Below are 16,673 nucleotides of genomic sequence, written 5' to 3' on the forward strand. Positions count from 1 at the left end.
GATAGCCAGTTATAATTAATTCAAAACACTATTGTCAAGGCGACAAATGTTTCAGGTACAAGTTTGCCACTCCTAAATCATACTTTGATAAACATTGAAAAAGTAGGGATTTGTTTTAACTTTGCTTGAGATTTTATTTCTTTTAAAATGAAGTTGAAGAAGCTAAAGAAAAGCCTGTCACAAGGATCAGGCAATATCCTACATTTTTGTATACCTTAATGTTGTTTCAGAGCTTTTGTTTTCCCTGTCTCTCCCTCCCCCCCCCTATTTTATTCTTATGCAAGAGGAACTAAACTGAAAAGAGTGTGAAAAGGATTGTCAACAAATCATTTCACACAGTGTCAGACAAAGGAATGCTCATATTTTAAGAAATGTGTTTTGTGGTGGAGGATCTTCAATATATCATTTTTTACCTAGACCAGATGTCAGCAACCTGCAGCTCTGGAGCCGCATGCAGCTCTTTGGGCCCTCTGATGTGGCTCCCTGTCAAGTGATCCCAACATTGGCTGGCCCAGCCCCTCATGCTTCCCTCCCAGTCATTCCTCACCTGGTCTGAGAAGGTAAGAGCGGAGAGTGGAGAAGAGATCAGGGCAGAGACAGAGATACAGAATGAGGGAGAGAGAGAGATATAGAGAGATACAAAGGGAGGGAGGGACAAAGAGCGAGAGAGAGAGATGTTAAAAGGGTTTTGTGGTTACCTGTGTTTTTTAACAACCGGTTCTCTGTCCTAATGACCAGCTAGATAGCTTGGCTAGGGGTCATGTGACTGGTGGAAGTGAATGGTGTTGAGTTCAGGGGTGAAATGCTCCTGATTCGGACCGGCTCTTCCAATCCAGTAGCGATGGTGGCCGGGTGGTTCAGAGAACCAGTAGCAAACATCCCTGCCCCTCCCTGCCCCAGCTGAGCCGCAGGATCATCAGAGTTTTTTTTTTTTTACTTTTTTAAAAAAGTAAAGGGGGTGAAGTTCTGACCCCCAGGGGAAGGGTGTGCAACTTGGGCATTCTCCTGGACGATCGGCTGTCTCTAGAAGAACATCTGACGGCCGTCACCAGGGAAGCATTTTATCAGGTCCGCCTGATGCGCCAGTTGCGTCCCTTTCTTGACCGGGACTCCTTATGCACAGTCACTAACGCCCTCATTACCTCTCACTTGGACTATTGCTCTCTACATGGGGCTCCCCTTGAAGAGCACCAGGAGGCTCCAGTTAGTCCAGAATGCGGCTGTGTGGGTAATAGAGGGAGCACCACGTTGCTCCCATATAACACCTATCCTGCGTGGCCTGCACTGGCTGCCGGTAGCCTTCCGGGTGCAATTCAAGGTGTTAGTGATCACCTTCAAAGCGCTCCATGGCTTAGGACCGGGTTATCTACGAGACCGCCTTTTGCCACTGATAGCCTCCCAACGACCTCTGCGCTCCCACAGAGTGGGCCTGCTCCGGGTGCCATCATCCAAACAATGTCGGTTGGTGGCCCCCAGGGGGAGAGCCTTCTCTGTGTCAGCACCGGCCCTATGGAACGAGTTACCTCCGGGGTTAGGCCAACTCCCCGACCTCCGAACCTTCAAGTGGGAACTGAAGCTTTATTATTTAATCATGCGGGACTAGCCTAAGTGTTTTTAATTAATTTATTAATTTATTTATAATTTTAAATTTTAAGGGTTTTATATCGGTCTATGACCATTTTAGTTATTTAGGCCTGTTAAATATTTCGTTTTAAATTCGTTTTTAAATTTGTGATTTATACTGTGTATTCTATGTGTTTTAATATGGCTGTAAACCGCCCTGAGTCCTTCAGGAGAAGGGCGGTATAAAAATTAAATTATAAATAAAAATAAAAATAAATAAAAGCATTTTTTCTTTGCCTGAAAAAATGCTTTTAAAAGTTAAAAAAAAAGCCTCTGATGATTGCACGGCTCAGCTGAGATCATCAGAACCTTTTAAAAGCATGTTTTCTACAAGCTATTCGGCTGAAGAGGCTGTAGAAAAAATGTTTTTAAAAGGTTCTGGTGATCAGGCAACTCAGCTGGGATCGTCAGAACTCTTTAAAAAAAAATTTTCCTCTGGCAATCCCAGTTGCCTGATCATCACAGGCTTTTAAAAGCATTTTTAACAACCTCTTTGGTTGAAGAGTTTGTAGAAAAAATGTTTTTAAAAGTTTCTGAAGATCAGACAGCTCAGCTGGGATCGTCAGAACCCTTTAAAAGCTTTTTTTCCTCTAGCAATCCCAGCTAAGTTGCCTAATCATCACAGGCTTTTAAAAGCATTTTTTACAACCTCTTCGGCTAAAGAGGTTGTAGAAAAAATGCTTTTAAAAGTGAAAAAAAAAGTTGGCCACGCCCACCCAGTCACATTACACCCCCCCCACCAAGCCACGCCTACAGAACCAGTAGTAACAAATTTTACATTTCATCCCTGGTCAAGTTGGCCACACCCACCCAGGTTTTGTGTTTCCTGGTGTTTTCTGTGGAAAACAGATCCAAATGGCTCTTTGAGTGTTTAAAGTTGCAGAGCCCTGACCTAGACCAATGCATTGACTGAAACTCTCCACAGAGAAGTATTTGGATGGCATCTCTTCCTGGGATTTGTTCCAGACCTTTGGAAATGGCTTAGTTCCTTCCAAATGGAAGCACAGATTGCCTTATTGTTTTTGGAGTGAGATGTATTAAAATAGAAATTGAGTCATCTTCATGTCTTGCTGCAGGGGGAAAAAATGACAACCAGAAATGGCTGTAAATTTCTTTTTCTTTTTCCTTTTAGTGCCTCTAACTGGGTTGTTCTGGAGTCATACAATAATAGAATTTGCAGTGTTAGTCAACTCTTCTGTAGGGGACATCCTTAGCAAATTTCAGACAAGTTGAACAAGCTCTGTGCAAAATGAAGAGTATTTGTATGAGAAAACAATGGTGAATGATAATGTCTCTTCCTGAATAGAGTGGAGCTTGATTGTTAAAGATTATATTTACACAAAGCATACACACATTTAGTCCACCTTATGCCATGTGTATATATGCAAGCACACATAATTTCATGGTGGAGAAATGGGAGATGATGGGGTGAAATATTTCTAAACTCTTTTCCAGATTTCCTGGAGATATCATATTGGGTACCTTGCCACCAGTTTCTTTATCTGATGGGAAAAAATTATCTCTGCACTGATTAGATCTGATTCTTCTTCTGTTGATTGCCATATTTCAGTGGGTATTCCACCCATTCATGTATCCTTCTAACTTAATAATCTTCTAAGATATCTTGGGTGTTATCATCTCTACTGTACAATATTTCAATATATTCCTTTCATCTTAGTTTGGTCTCCTTTGAATTGGTTACTGTCTGTTCATTAGTTAGAGATCAGAGAACTTTTGAAAGACTTATCTTGTTTTTCCATGTTTTTTTCGATTCTCAATATATTTACAGATATTGTAATATTGTTTCTTGTTTTTCCTAATGGCTCTCTGAAACTCTCTGAAATTTTTCTTTCTTGGCTTTGGGTTTTTTCTCATATTTGCTTCTATTATTTGTTCTGAAATTATATTTACTTGCTTCCATTTGTCATTTTATTTTATTTTTTTCTTGGTGATTTTCTTGGTAAAAACACAGGAGTGGTTTACCACTGCCTTCTCCTGCCCAGTATGACTTGATGCTTTTGCCATTGTTACTTAAAGTGATCACCTGCCTCCAGCATCTTCCTATATCATTGCTACCCAATATAGATTCCTGCTTATTTCAGCTGGGCAGATGGTTGGACATTGAGTGTCTCTGTTGAGAATGCATATTCTTGATATACACTCCTGAAGTTCTTCACTCATTTCTTTCAGGAACCTCGTACCCACCTTCACTATGATAAGACAGCTGGATTTTGTGGAGGGTGGAGAGTGGAGTGTAATAAAATACTGGAAAAGAAAGAAAACTAATAATTATTTTTAAGGGTCTTTCTAGGGATGCGGTGGTTCAGTGGTTAAGACGTTGAGCTTGTCGATCAAAAGGTTGGCAGCTCAGCGGTTCGAATCCCTAGTGCCGCATAATGGGGTGAGCTCCTGTTACTTGTCCCAGCTTCTGCCAACCTAGCAGTTCAAAAGCACGTAAAAAATGCAAGTAGAAAAATAGGGACCAGCTTTGGTGGGAAGGTAACAGTGTTCTGTATGCCTTTCGCATTTAGTCATGCCAGTCACATCACCATGAAAACATCTTTGAACAGTGCTGGCTCTTCAGTTTTGAAACGGAGATGAGCACTGCCCCTTAGAGTTGGGAACGACTAGCACATATATGCGAGAGGAACCTTTACCTTTAAAGGTCTTTCTAACTTTGTTTCAACATGCAATTTTGTTCAAACCATGTCCCTTTCCCTCTCCCCTCCCCCCTCCCTCCCCCTTTCTCCCTTTTTATGTGTGTGTGTATCATGCAGAGATGCAGAAAATATATATCTCCGCTCCTGCATGTACACAAAACATATGCTCACTGACAATTTTTCCTTCCCCCAGTTGATATTCTAGTAGCCGATGCCCTCTTCACATTATGAGAAAGACTCCAATCAGCTTACAGATACGTTGATAGCAAATTTCTTTCAATTTTGCAGGTCTGATTGGCACAAAAATTCAGATTCTAAGGAACAAACCTAGTCATGCATACTTGTACATTCACAATAGTATTCATTCAGTATAATTTCTTTGCAGTGCTATCCATCTTAGAGACAGTAACAAATGCTGGAGCATTTTTTTCCTCAAATAAACCTTATGAGCGAGAGACCCAGAGAGAAAGGTAATCATGCCTGTCTTGCATAATTTCACAGAATTATAGAACCACAGTGCTGGAAGGGACATTGGAGATCTTCTAGTCCAACCCCCTTCCCAAGGCAGGAGACCCTATTGCATCCGGGACAAAGACTATACAATCTTTTCTCAAAGACCTCCAGCAATGAACCACCCATAACTCTGGAATGCAAACTGTTACATTAATTAATAGTTCTCACTGTCAGGAAATTCCTCCTTAGTTCCAAGTTGGAACGCCCTCTGATGAGCTTGCATCCATTGCTTTTGTCCTGCCCTCAGGTGCTATGGTGCAGAGGTCACCAACCTTTTGAACCTCAGGGACAACTAAATTCATAATTTTAAATCCCGTGGACCACTAATATGATCTGCCTAATGACCAGCTAGGTGGGCATGGCAAGGTGGCCACCCATGTGACTGGGTGGGTGTGGCCAACTCAATGTCACTCATGTTGAGGGCCACTCCTCACCTCCCTGTCCAGGCTCCTTAGGGCCCCAACAGGAAGCCTTAGTTGGAGCTAAGCAGTGTTGTGATTCCGGCCCCCGAGCCTGTCCTCATGGAGGAGGATGAGTCTGAGAATGATGGGGAGGAGCCGACAAGGCCTTCCTCTCCAGGAGGGCCTCTCTGGCACCACCCCAGGTTCCAGCTGCAGGCCAGGAGGAGGATCTGACAAGGCCTCCCTCCCCCGGACCCTCCTCCTCCCTGGCAACGCCTCAGGTTACAGCTACAGAAGATCAATCTTTGATTGACCCAAGGCAGCGACAAAAAGATATGCACAGCAAAGGAAGAGATGTGGCAGGCCCAGAGATTGTGAGTCACTGAGCCACACCCCACAGGGGATAAAAGCGGGTGGAGTTGCCATCTGGCCCTTCTGATGGACAAAAAACTACTAAGTGCGAACTGCAGATTGGTCGTTTGGGAGTTAAAGGCCTGGACTGTGCAAAAGCTTTCTTTCTGTGAGCTCTTGGCAACAGATCTTGGACACGTGGGCTTCTGTCTCTGTAAGAGATAAAGAACTCGGAACTTTGCAGGCCTTTGCATTGTAGCTGCCAAGTCTCTCCTTCACTACCGAAAATCAGGTCTGTTGCAAATATAAAGGACTGTGGGACATGCGGCTCTGCGTCTTCTCTGTGAAGTGGGGAGTGGGACAGAACAAGCAGCCACCACAAGAAAGAGTTGGCAAAACAGCTCAGTTCAAATTGGATCTGACTGAGAAGGAAGCTCAGCAGAAGCACCTCACTGAGAACTACGAGCGTAGATTTTCCAAGCAGAGGGAAGACCTGCGGGAGTGCAAGGCCAGGTACTGGTTCCTGGAGGCTTAGTGGGCTGAGATGGTCAGGACATGATGCAGTCCCACTCGAACGAGGCCCTCTGGCTCCTTGCCACTAGCAATGCTTTCCCCCAGTCTTCACCCAAAGCCCCGCACCAGGAGGCTGAAGCAGACCCCAAGTCAGAATTTCTGCCCTCCTCCAACCTACACAAAAAGACCCTGAAGAGGGACACTCTCTGCAGCAACACAAACGTTCATTGCACATATCCGGCCCAGGGGCCGTAGTTTGAGGACCCTTGATTTAGTGCAATAAAAAAATGCAAATAATTTTTCTGGGGACCACCAAAATTTTCTCATGGACACCAAGTGGTCCACAGACCACCAGTTGGTGACTGTTGAATTAAAAAACCCTACCTTGTAGTCATATGTATAGATTATGCCTGTTTTCTTTCTTTCTTTCTTTTTTGCATTTTTTTAAATTTTTTATAAACATAATAATAAAAAACATCATTGTGAACAGATTGCCAGTCAGGTATATCCTTAAACACATTTCAAATTTCATCCTGGATTGTATTCTATACAATATATTCCCTTCTCATTCATTCAAATGAATAATTATTGCACAGATTATGCTTGTTTTCAATGTAACTCTTTTACCATCTTATTGCCTGTATATCATTTTTATATTTCTGGCATTGTCCTTAACTTATTGGGTGGTTAGACCACCGGCACTGATGTCTGCATGGAGTGTAGTTTGTCCATTTTATTTTTACCTTTTAAAAATGTGATTCTTTTACATGTGTTAAACAAAATCTTATTCTTTTTTGTCCTGAACTAAATTGGCTAATCAAGTTAAAAAATACTTACTCTGAACTTGCCATTGCTTGAAGAAAGAACTCAAAACATGCTTACAGACTCTGAGTTCATAAAGAAACCTAATATCCAGGGCCAATTTTGGTTATTTTCTTAAAGCAATGATGGTTTTAAAGACCTCCTGGCAAAATATTCCAAATATATTGCCAGGCAAAAGAGAAGGGAAAGATTAACCAAAAAAGAGATTCTGGGAATCCAGCCGATAGATTCTTGGGTTTCCCTTTTGTGCTGTTGAAGAATGTTTTCTCCTAAGAGGGGAGGACAAAAGAAACAAATTTCTTTAACAAACACTTCACTTTTATTACTTCCTTGTCATTGGTTTATTTCCAGTCCTTCGATTTATATGGCTGCAATCCATAACCATAAAATCACCCAGTTTTTATCTCAGAAAGGAAAGGAGAATTCCCAACTGCGCTTGAAAGTTCATTTTGTGGTTGCTTAGCATAGGAAACAACTAAAGCTTAATGCAATAAGGAATGTCTCTGATTCATTCTTCCAGCCACAAGAAGGGCTTTAAAATTATAGTTTTGCGAAAGAGAAGTCATCTTTTGTTTCTGTTCTGTCATGGATTTATAATGTTGATAGCCTTTGCTAATTTTACAGTGCTCACTAGTTGCACCAATAAAAGTCATTACATTAAACATTACAAAAGATGGTATTTCCTCGTTTTTCTACAAAAGCACTAGGCAATTTTAGAAATAAAGAAAAATGCACAGAACAGAAAACTTGCGATGAATGTGGTTTTCGAATACTGCCAAAATGGGATGTATTAATTGACTGAAATTAAAAACTATTTAATGAATTGGAGAATTATTTTAACTTTGAAAAGTTTTAGCACTGATCTTAGTCCCTATGTGCCTTGCATTTACAGGATGATTATTAACTCATGCAAAAGGTCTTGTCTTTCTTCTCAGGGATTTAACCTGATTAATTTCTCAGCTTTTAAGTATTTGACTTCTACATAAGTAAAGCCTCTTTTAAAATGTGACTTTAAAACTCTGCAGAGATGCAAAATGCTAATGATTAATTTAATGTGGTAAGTAAGCTTAATAGCAGAAATTTACATGGGAATTTTTGGACTGGATGACACAAGAGCATATGTATTTTTTAGAAGAATCCAGAATTAGAATTGCACAGTCAGTGCTTGATAAATGTGCAGTTATCATCACCTGCCAGGGAAATTCTTTAACCAACCACAAGATGTTCTTTATGCCACCTTCTGTGATGTGAAGATGGCCTGGGATTCTGTATTAAGAGAGAGAGATTGTGGGTCAGATCTTTAGATCTTTTATTAATTATTGTTAATGATTCTGTAAAGTGATATATGTAAATTCAGCTACTACTAGGCAGTCAGAGAAATTGTCCTACTCAAAGGTTACAAAGCAATGGAGGAAGTGCTCTAGGATGGCATTAATACATTCCGTGCTCCTATCAGTCTCCAGATAATGGTCAGAGTACAAACAAATTTGGATGTCGAACTCCTTCAGAAGGACCTGGCAAAACCGGGGTGTGAATTGAAGCCTGTGGTCTGTCACAACCCACTTGGGTAAGCTGTGTAGTTTGAAGATATTATCTTTTGCACAGGTGATTTGTGTCTTGTGGGACACTGCATCTGCTTATTGGTTGCACCCACTCAGAACATAAGCCACTTCAAAATTGATCCAATGGCCGCTCAAAAATTGAAGAAGAGTTGGGGTTTGGTTAAGAGTTGAGGTTAGGTCTCTATGGAATCATGGCCAAAACCAAACAAAACTCCTTTGAGAACTTCTAAGAAGCTATCCATGAAATCAGATTTCATTCCTGATTCCAAGGAGACCTAGCACTAACCCTAGTTTAACTTTCATTGGCAATGGGATTTTCCCATTTATTGTACTGTTGTCCATATGCAAGCTATTGTATTGTACTGCTTTCACACCCACACCTACACCCACACACATCCATTCTCATGGTTATCAAAACAAGGTATTACGGTAATCAACAGCAAAACAAAGGCCTGAGTGCAAGCATCTTCACTCTGCTATTTATATGGCTTGTGCAAGCTCTGCCATTTTTAATCTGCATGTGACCTCAAAAGCTATTGAGATGCTTTTATCAATTTTTTTGTCTCCCATCTCCCTGGCAGGTGCTACCGGAAATATGAATTATGATTTGGTAAGAGAATTGGGAAGGCCGAGGTTTATAATATTGAAATAAGAGTAGAATGACATTTAGACATACTGTAAAGATTCCGCAAAACCATATAAAGTTAATGGTTAAATATTGAAATAAATTGAAGCAAACTGATCTCTAAAAGAAGAGAACATGAGGTGTTATTGATAAAGGTTGTTATGTACATAATAAGCAAGGAAATGTATAGATGTAATACTGAGTAGGTATATATTGACAAAAATTGGAATAGCAAAATTTCTTAGAAGAAAATCATAACCCCAAATTGGAAAAAAGATAAAGAACAATGTATATGTAATATAGGGGATTGGAAATGGGTAAAAATAGAATTCTGAATGTTATACATTGATAAAAGCAGGGATTAATAACGTATTTTTTTAAAAAAAATAGTGAAGGATCTGACTTTGATTTTTTTAAAACCTATTTTTATTTTTATTTTTTTATTTGAATTTATATCCCACCCTTCTCCGAAGACTCAGGGCGGCTTACATTGTGTTAAGCAATAGTCTTCATCCATTTGTATATTATATACAAAGTCAACTTTTATTGCCCCCAACAATCTGGGTCCTCATTTTACCTACCTTATAAAGGATGGAAGGCTGAGTCAACCTTGGGCCTGGTGGGACTTGAACTTGCAGTAATTGCAAGCAGCTGTGTTAATAACAGACTGCATTAATCTGTTGAGCCACCAGAGGCCCTATTGACATCTCTTTCACTTTCCAAACATTTCCTTAAATTATATTCCCTTGAAATGTTAAAATAAAAATAATTATAATGTTGAATTAACTTTCCACAATCCCGGTAAACACTATTTGGCTGACTGAAGTGGGCAAATCACATTGCAAAATATCCCTCAGTTAATGAGTAGCTTTCCCTAATCCAAATATAATTTACTAGTCTGATTTTCTCAAGCTGTGCAGAAAACATGGCAAAATGACCCCTATCTACTTTAATTTATACCTATTAAATTCATCATTCAAAAGGAAGTTGGGTATTGGTGCATATCTGCATCCCTATTTCTTTTTGATGACATAAGTGTATTTCCTGGCCTGTACTTCACACCCATTCATTTATTCATCACCTTGCCAACAACTAGAATTTCCCTTTTTTCCACAGTATTATTTAGATATCAAGCCAACAGCATAGAGAAATGTTTTGGTTTTGGTTTTAAACTGGGCAGAAAAGAAAAGACCCCTTCCTCCTATAAAACTTGACTGGACAATTCAATTTTCTTTATTTTCTTTATTTCTCCATTCTGATTCATGCATGTTATGCTCCTAAGTATTACACAGCGTCATATAATGTTTATACAGGTGGTGGGAAAATAAGGGGGGGCTGTTATTTTTACTCATCTTTCATCATCACTTGGTTTAAGACTATATTTTAATGGCTGTTTGGGAATTAGCACAATTTTCAACATAATTCAGGATTTTTCTTTTTTGCTTCCAAGAAATGTTCCACACTTAAACATGAATGATTCAAAGCATGCACTTATGCATTGATTCAATATAACATTTTTATAGTGTGTTTTGAAAGCACATTTTTTAATAACAGAACTTATAAAATGATAATTTCAATAAAGATAATCATGAAAATCTTTTCCTCTGGCACTAATGTGAAAAACTTCACACTGCAAAAGATCACTTCTTTATAGATATATTGCAGAATGGAGAAAACTGCTATTATCACAAGGAAATTCTTCCCAGAATATACTTTGGGATGACAAAAAAACCTCAACTTCAAGTAAAAACTCTGAAACAAGCATTTTTCAAAGTTCTATTTACTAGGATAGGTAAACTGGCACATCTGGGAAAACCCGAATCTGAGAGGTCCAGGTTTTCCCTCAGTAAATCAAAATCCTCAAAACCATCCCCTCACTCCTCAGTCGATCACATGCTCCTATCACCACCCATCCCATCTCGAGACAGCACCCCGACCACTCCTTCTCCAGATGCAGGATCGACCTGACCTTGACTGACAGGAAGAATGCTATTATGTCTAAAAACAACCCCTCTATTAAATCCCCCCTCTTACTTTCCCACACATGAGAAGATGGCAGCATGGAAGCTTCCGGCCTAATATGGCTTCCAAAGCTGACATCTAGCCACTTTGATTTCTTAACACCAGCTATTAATTCATCTGGGTAAGTATGGGCGAGGCAGACTTTGACCTCATAAAATTTCAGACTAAGACAGTTCTCACAGGCTTTGGAAGTAGTTGGTGGTTTCTGAAAAAAAATATTTTTAGTATGTCTAGCAGATTCATCATTATCCTGTCCTCCTCTTAACTTCCTTGCAGTCACCTCTGCTATTTCTCAGCAGCTTCGTAAAAAAATTCTCTTTCTTGTTGGTGGAAAAAAAATACACTAGTCACTTCGATATCCAAATTTTCATTACAGCACCTTACTCTTTGGATTGGATTGGGCTTGGAAAAGACACCCTCTTCTTCCTTGTAGTTCAGATGTGGATATAGCTTTTATTTCTATTGTGTTCTAGTGAAATAGCCACTTTGCCACAAAAAGCCCTTTGTTCTTCAAAGGAGTGCCATTTGATTATACCATCACATTGGAGATCCATTGGTAATTGTGAATTATAGAAGCCTCATGGGCATATGGTCTCTCTTTATTTTATGACTCTAAGTAAGACCGCAGCAAACAGGAGGATATCTGACACTTTGGACCAATGGCACCATACTTTCATCTCATCCACTTTAATTAATTGTCACTTTTTATGGTATCATTCCGACGAGCCATATCTCATTTATCCTTCTAGGTCTTAGTAATATCAGCAGATTTGCTCCTGTGTAGACATAAACAAAATTACCCAGTAATTCTCTGGATTGGAGTCCTCCCTTTGCTATTCTTGATTTGTATGTAGTGAACATTCCTGAATAATATTCAAGTGCATATAATTTAGAGGTGGGCTGCTGCTGGTTTGGATAGATTTGAGTGAACCAGTTGTTAAGATTCTGTGCAGTTTGGAGAACCAGCAAACCCCACCACTGGCTGGCCCTGCCCGGCTCTGCCCCACTTTGCCCCACTCCAACTCCTGCACCGCCCACCCTATATCACCTCGCCCGCCTTCGCTGGTGGCTAGAGTCACCCCCACGCATATCTACTCTCTGGGTCTCTTGCCCAGACCACATACCCCAGCTGATCGCCACGCCTTCTCAGTTTGCCTGCCTTCATCAATGCCTACCACGCCGCTACATGGCCCATCTGATCTCCATACCTCGCAGCCCTCACCTGCTTGCCTGCCTTTGCTGCAGCCTACTATGCCAGCTGGGCAGCCCAACTGATTTCTGCTCCTTGCCCACTTGCCTGCCTTCACCATGGCTTACTATGCTGGCCATGCGGCCCAACTGATATCCACATCTTGCAGCCCTTGCCTTCTTGCCTGCTTTCACCAGGGTCTCCCACACCAACCATTTGGCCCAGCGGATCTCTGCACCTCATCCGCTCGGCTCACATGGTTGCCTGCAAAGGTAAACAGCCCTTCGGGCCTGGCTCTCACCATCCTTCTACCCACATACTGCCCACTCACCCTTTGCCTCAGGTCAGGCCCCAGGGGACATGCCAGTCCCTGGCTATGGCCTTCCCTAGGGCCTTCCCTTGCATGGCACCCACTCTCCCTTTGCCTTGGTTTGGGGGATGTGCCAGTCCCTGGCTCTGGCCTTCCCTGGGGCCTCTGCCCCTTCCGGCCTCAAGTTATGGCTCCCTGGGCCAAAGCAATTTATCTGGCTTGCAGCCTGGCATGCTCAGCTGAAGGGGGGCAGCGTGGACATGGGGGGGAGGGCAGCATGGACACAGGGGGGGCAGGAGGGGCACAGGGGGGCTGAAGCGGTTTGGGTGTAACTTCTTACCTGTCAGAAATCCAATCCAGAAAGCACTGCAGCAGAGAGAAGCAGCTGAGTTCTATCTCCAGTGTCTCTCAGATCTTGCAACCGCTTCTTCCATTCCTTGGTGTTGAGTGAGCCTCGGTCACTCGCGGAGCCGCTCCACATGCTCTACGGTTCGGTGGCTGCTTGTCTCTGCTGCTGCTGTTGCCTCTCGTCTTGTGTAGCACAGTGAAATGTAGCAGCTGTGAGCCACCGCTTTCCTTGAAGTCCCATCCGGAAAGTGCTGTGGCAGAGAGAAGCAGCATTCAACCGCTCCACATCTTCTCCCAGTGGGCAGCTGCTTGTCTTCACTGCTCCTGTTGCCTCTCGTCTTGCACAGCACAGAGAAATGTAGCAGTCGGGAAAAATAAAGAGGTACAACAATCTTCTCTAAGAAAAAAAATGAAAGAACATTTTTCATCAAAAGCTCATAACTTTTTCACAGAGAATTTAAAGCAAGGTGAGCTGGATGCAATAACAAAAGGAATAGATTGGATTACTGAAAAATATTTAGATACTACTTGTCAATACAGTTTACAGCCTGGCAAAAAATTGTAGGTCATTTTCATTCATGGAAGAAATGATAGAATTGCAAATCAAAAATGGAGTAGACATGGGAATAGGATTGCATTCACGTAAAACTGCCATAAAAGTAGTTGATTTCATTGAGAAAGAAATTAAAATGAAATTATTTACTAAAATTATTGAAAATAATCTGAAAATAAGTTTGATTATTGACAAAGCATCAACGCTATCCAGCAAGCCAGTTCTTATACTTTACTTAAAAGTTGAGGATTCAGTTACCTCAGCAACAATTTTTGTTGAGCTAGTTGAATTAGAAAAACAAGATGCAGAGACAATATGTTCTTCATATTTATTGAAAGTTTAAATAATGTTGGATTTACTAAGAAGTACCTGGGAAAAAATTAATAGGATTTTGCTCCGATGATGCCAGTGTTATTGTTGGGAGAAAATCTGGAGTGAGCACTAAAATAGCAAAAGAATTTCCAAACATCATAATATGGCAGTGCTTAAACCATCGGCTCCAACTTGTTTTAGATGATTCAATAAAGGAAATAAAGCAAGTAAATCATTTTAAAATTTTTATTGATAAGAGATACAATATTTTTCATCAATCCAATAAGAACCAAGCTGAACTTTTCAAAATATCTGAACAATTTGGGATTGAAATTATACAGATTGCTAGAGTTTTGGGACCAAGATGGGCTCCATGTAGTTTAAGGTCAACCCTGGCTGTCTGACGCACTTATCCAGTGCTACATCAGTATATTTTCATTCAAATGAAAAGTGTCTAGATATGGCTGCTCATCTTGAAAATATATATTTTATGACTGATTTGGCATTGATGATTGACATTCTAAATTTTTTTTTTTTTTTTTTGTTTACATTTATACCCCGCCCTTCTCCGAAGACTCAGGGCGGCTTACAATGTATAGGGCAATAGTCTCATTCTATTTGTATATATTTACAAAGTCAACTTATTGCCCCCCCAACAATCTGGGTCCTCATTTTACCTACCTTATAAAGGATGGAAGGCTGAGTCAACCTTGGGCCGGGCTCGAACCTGCAGTAATTGCAGGCTTTGTGTTCTTAATAACAGGCCTTACCAGGCAGAGCTAAACCGGCCCAAATGAAATTTCATTAAATGAAATTTCTCAACTTTCAAATGCACTGCAAGCAAGAAATATAGACATCATAAAGGCTGAAAAACTTGTGATAAGATCAATTAAAGCTTTTGAAATGCTTAGGGAGGAAAAGGGTGATTACAAAAAAACCTGGATGGATTAATTGCTTCAGAAACCTTCAAAAATATAAAATTTGTAAAAAATAATCAATTTGTTAGTCTTCCTTGAGAAAGACTTTTAGAAAGCATTGTAACAGATTTGAAGTAAAGACTAACGGACTGTGAACATTTAAAAACAGGTAGCCAATTGCAAGACAGGATTAATTTACAATTCCTTAACCTTTTGGAGCCAGATTACTGGAATATTGAAGAAGTTGAAGTTCCATGGAAAGCCACTGAAGAACAATTGCTTGCATTTAGTGACATCTTTAATTACCAAATTAATATTAATGATTATCAAAATTTTATGGAAAATATTTTAAAAGATTCCCAGAAATTTACAATTCCTGCCAGTATTTAAAAAGCTAAAAATATGTTAGAACAATTGCTGTAAATTCAGCAAAAGCCGAAAAGAATTTTTCTAAAATGAACATCACACGTTCAGAGAAGTCACCTGTTTCCAACATAACAAACCTAATGACCATTAGTGTAATTGGCCTACCTATAAAAGAATGGGACCCTATTCCTACAGTCAAAAAAATGATTGAGAGCACATACACAGCCAATAATGCTTGGGGGGTTAAGACTGAAAAAAAGTGAAAGTGAGGATGCCAATGACACAGCAATTTGGAAATACCTTAAAGCTGTATAACACTATTATTGTTCTTGTGTAAGTATTTGTGTACCTGTTTTATTGTTCTTATTTAAGTATTATATGCACGAAATAATAAACTACATAACATAACATAACATAACATCAGAGTTGGAAGGGACCTTGGAGGCCTTCTAGTCCAACCCCCTGCCCAGGCAGGAAACCCTACACCATCTCAGTCAGATGGTTATCCAACATTTTCTTAAAAATTTCCAGTGTTGGAGCATTCACAACTTCTGAAGGCAAGTTGTTCCACTTATTAATTGTTCTAACTGTCAGGAAATTTCTCCTTAGTTCTAAGTTGCTTCTTTCCTTGATCAGTTTCCACCCATTGCTTCTTGTTCTACCCTCAGGTGCTCTGGAGAACAGCCCGACTCCCACTTCTCTGTGGCAGCCCCTGAGATATTGGAACACTGCTATCATGTCTCCTTTTGGTATATCTTTTTTTAGGCAAAGAATTGACGTTGAGTTGGCCATGCCCACCCAGTCATATGAGCACTAGCCACGCCCACCCACCCAGTCATTAGGGGAGAGACCGGTTGTTAAAAAATTTGCAGCCCACCACTGATATAATTGGCACATGCATTCCCTTTATTTGCATTTTAAAATATATTTTAGAAAGCCGATTGATTCTAATGCATCTGTATGCAATACTGTCCAGCTCTATATTTATTTATTTATTTATTTATTTATTTATTTATTTATTTATTAATTTTTTATACCGCCCTTCTCCCAAAGGACTCAGGGCGGTGTACAGCCAGAATAAAAACAAAGATATATACAATTTAAAACAACATTTAAAAAGAGCAAATTTTAAAGGCTGTTATTAAAATTTAAGTTAAAAAGTTAAAAATATTAAAACCCAATTAAAATACATCACTAATTATGCCAGTATATAAGAAATTGTTAAGGAATCAAAGCACTAATCTAATATGATTTAAGTTTAGAGCAGTGGTGGGATTCAGCCAGTTCGCACCACTTCAGGAGAACAGGTTGTTAACTTTCTGAGCAGTTTGGTGAACTGGTTATTGGAAGAAGTCATTAGGGCAAAGAACAGGTTGTTAAATTATTTGAATCCCACCACTGGTTTAGAGTCTTTACCAAGGATTCTGTGATTTCTGATTCTTTGTGTTGTATGTTGCAACATATGACAACTGAACAAAGTTTAAAGGCTTTATGGATTAACACAGAAGCTAACCTTTAGCTGTAGTGCATTATGAAGGACAGAATATATTTGCAAGGTTGCTTCTAGACACCAGCATAGCAATATA

Source organism: Ahaetulla prasina, chromosome 1, assembly GCF_028640845.1.
Source record: "Ahaetulla prasina isolate Xishuangbanna chromosome 1, ASM2864084v1, whole genome shotgun sequence".
Classification (NCBI taxonomy): domain Eukaryota; kingdom Metazoa; phylum Chordata; class Lepidosauria; order Squamata; family Colubridae; genus Ahaetulla; species Ahaetulla prasina.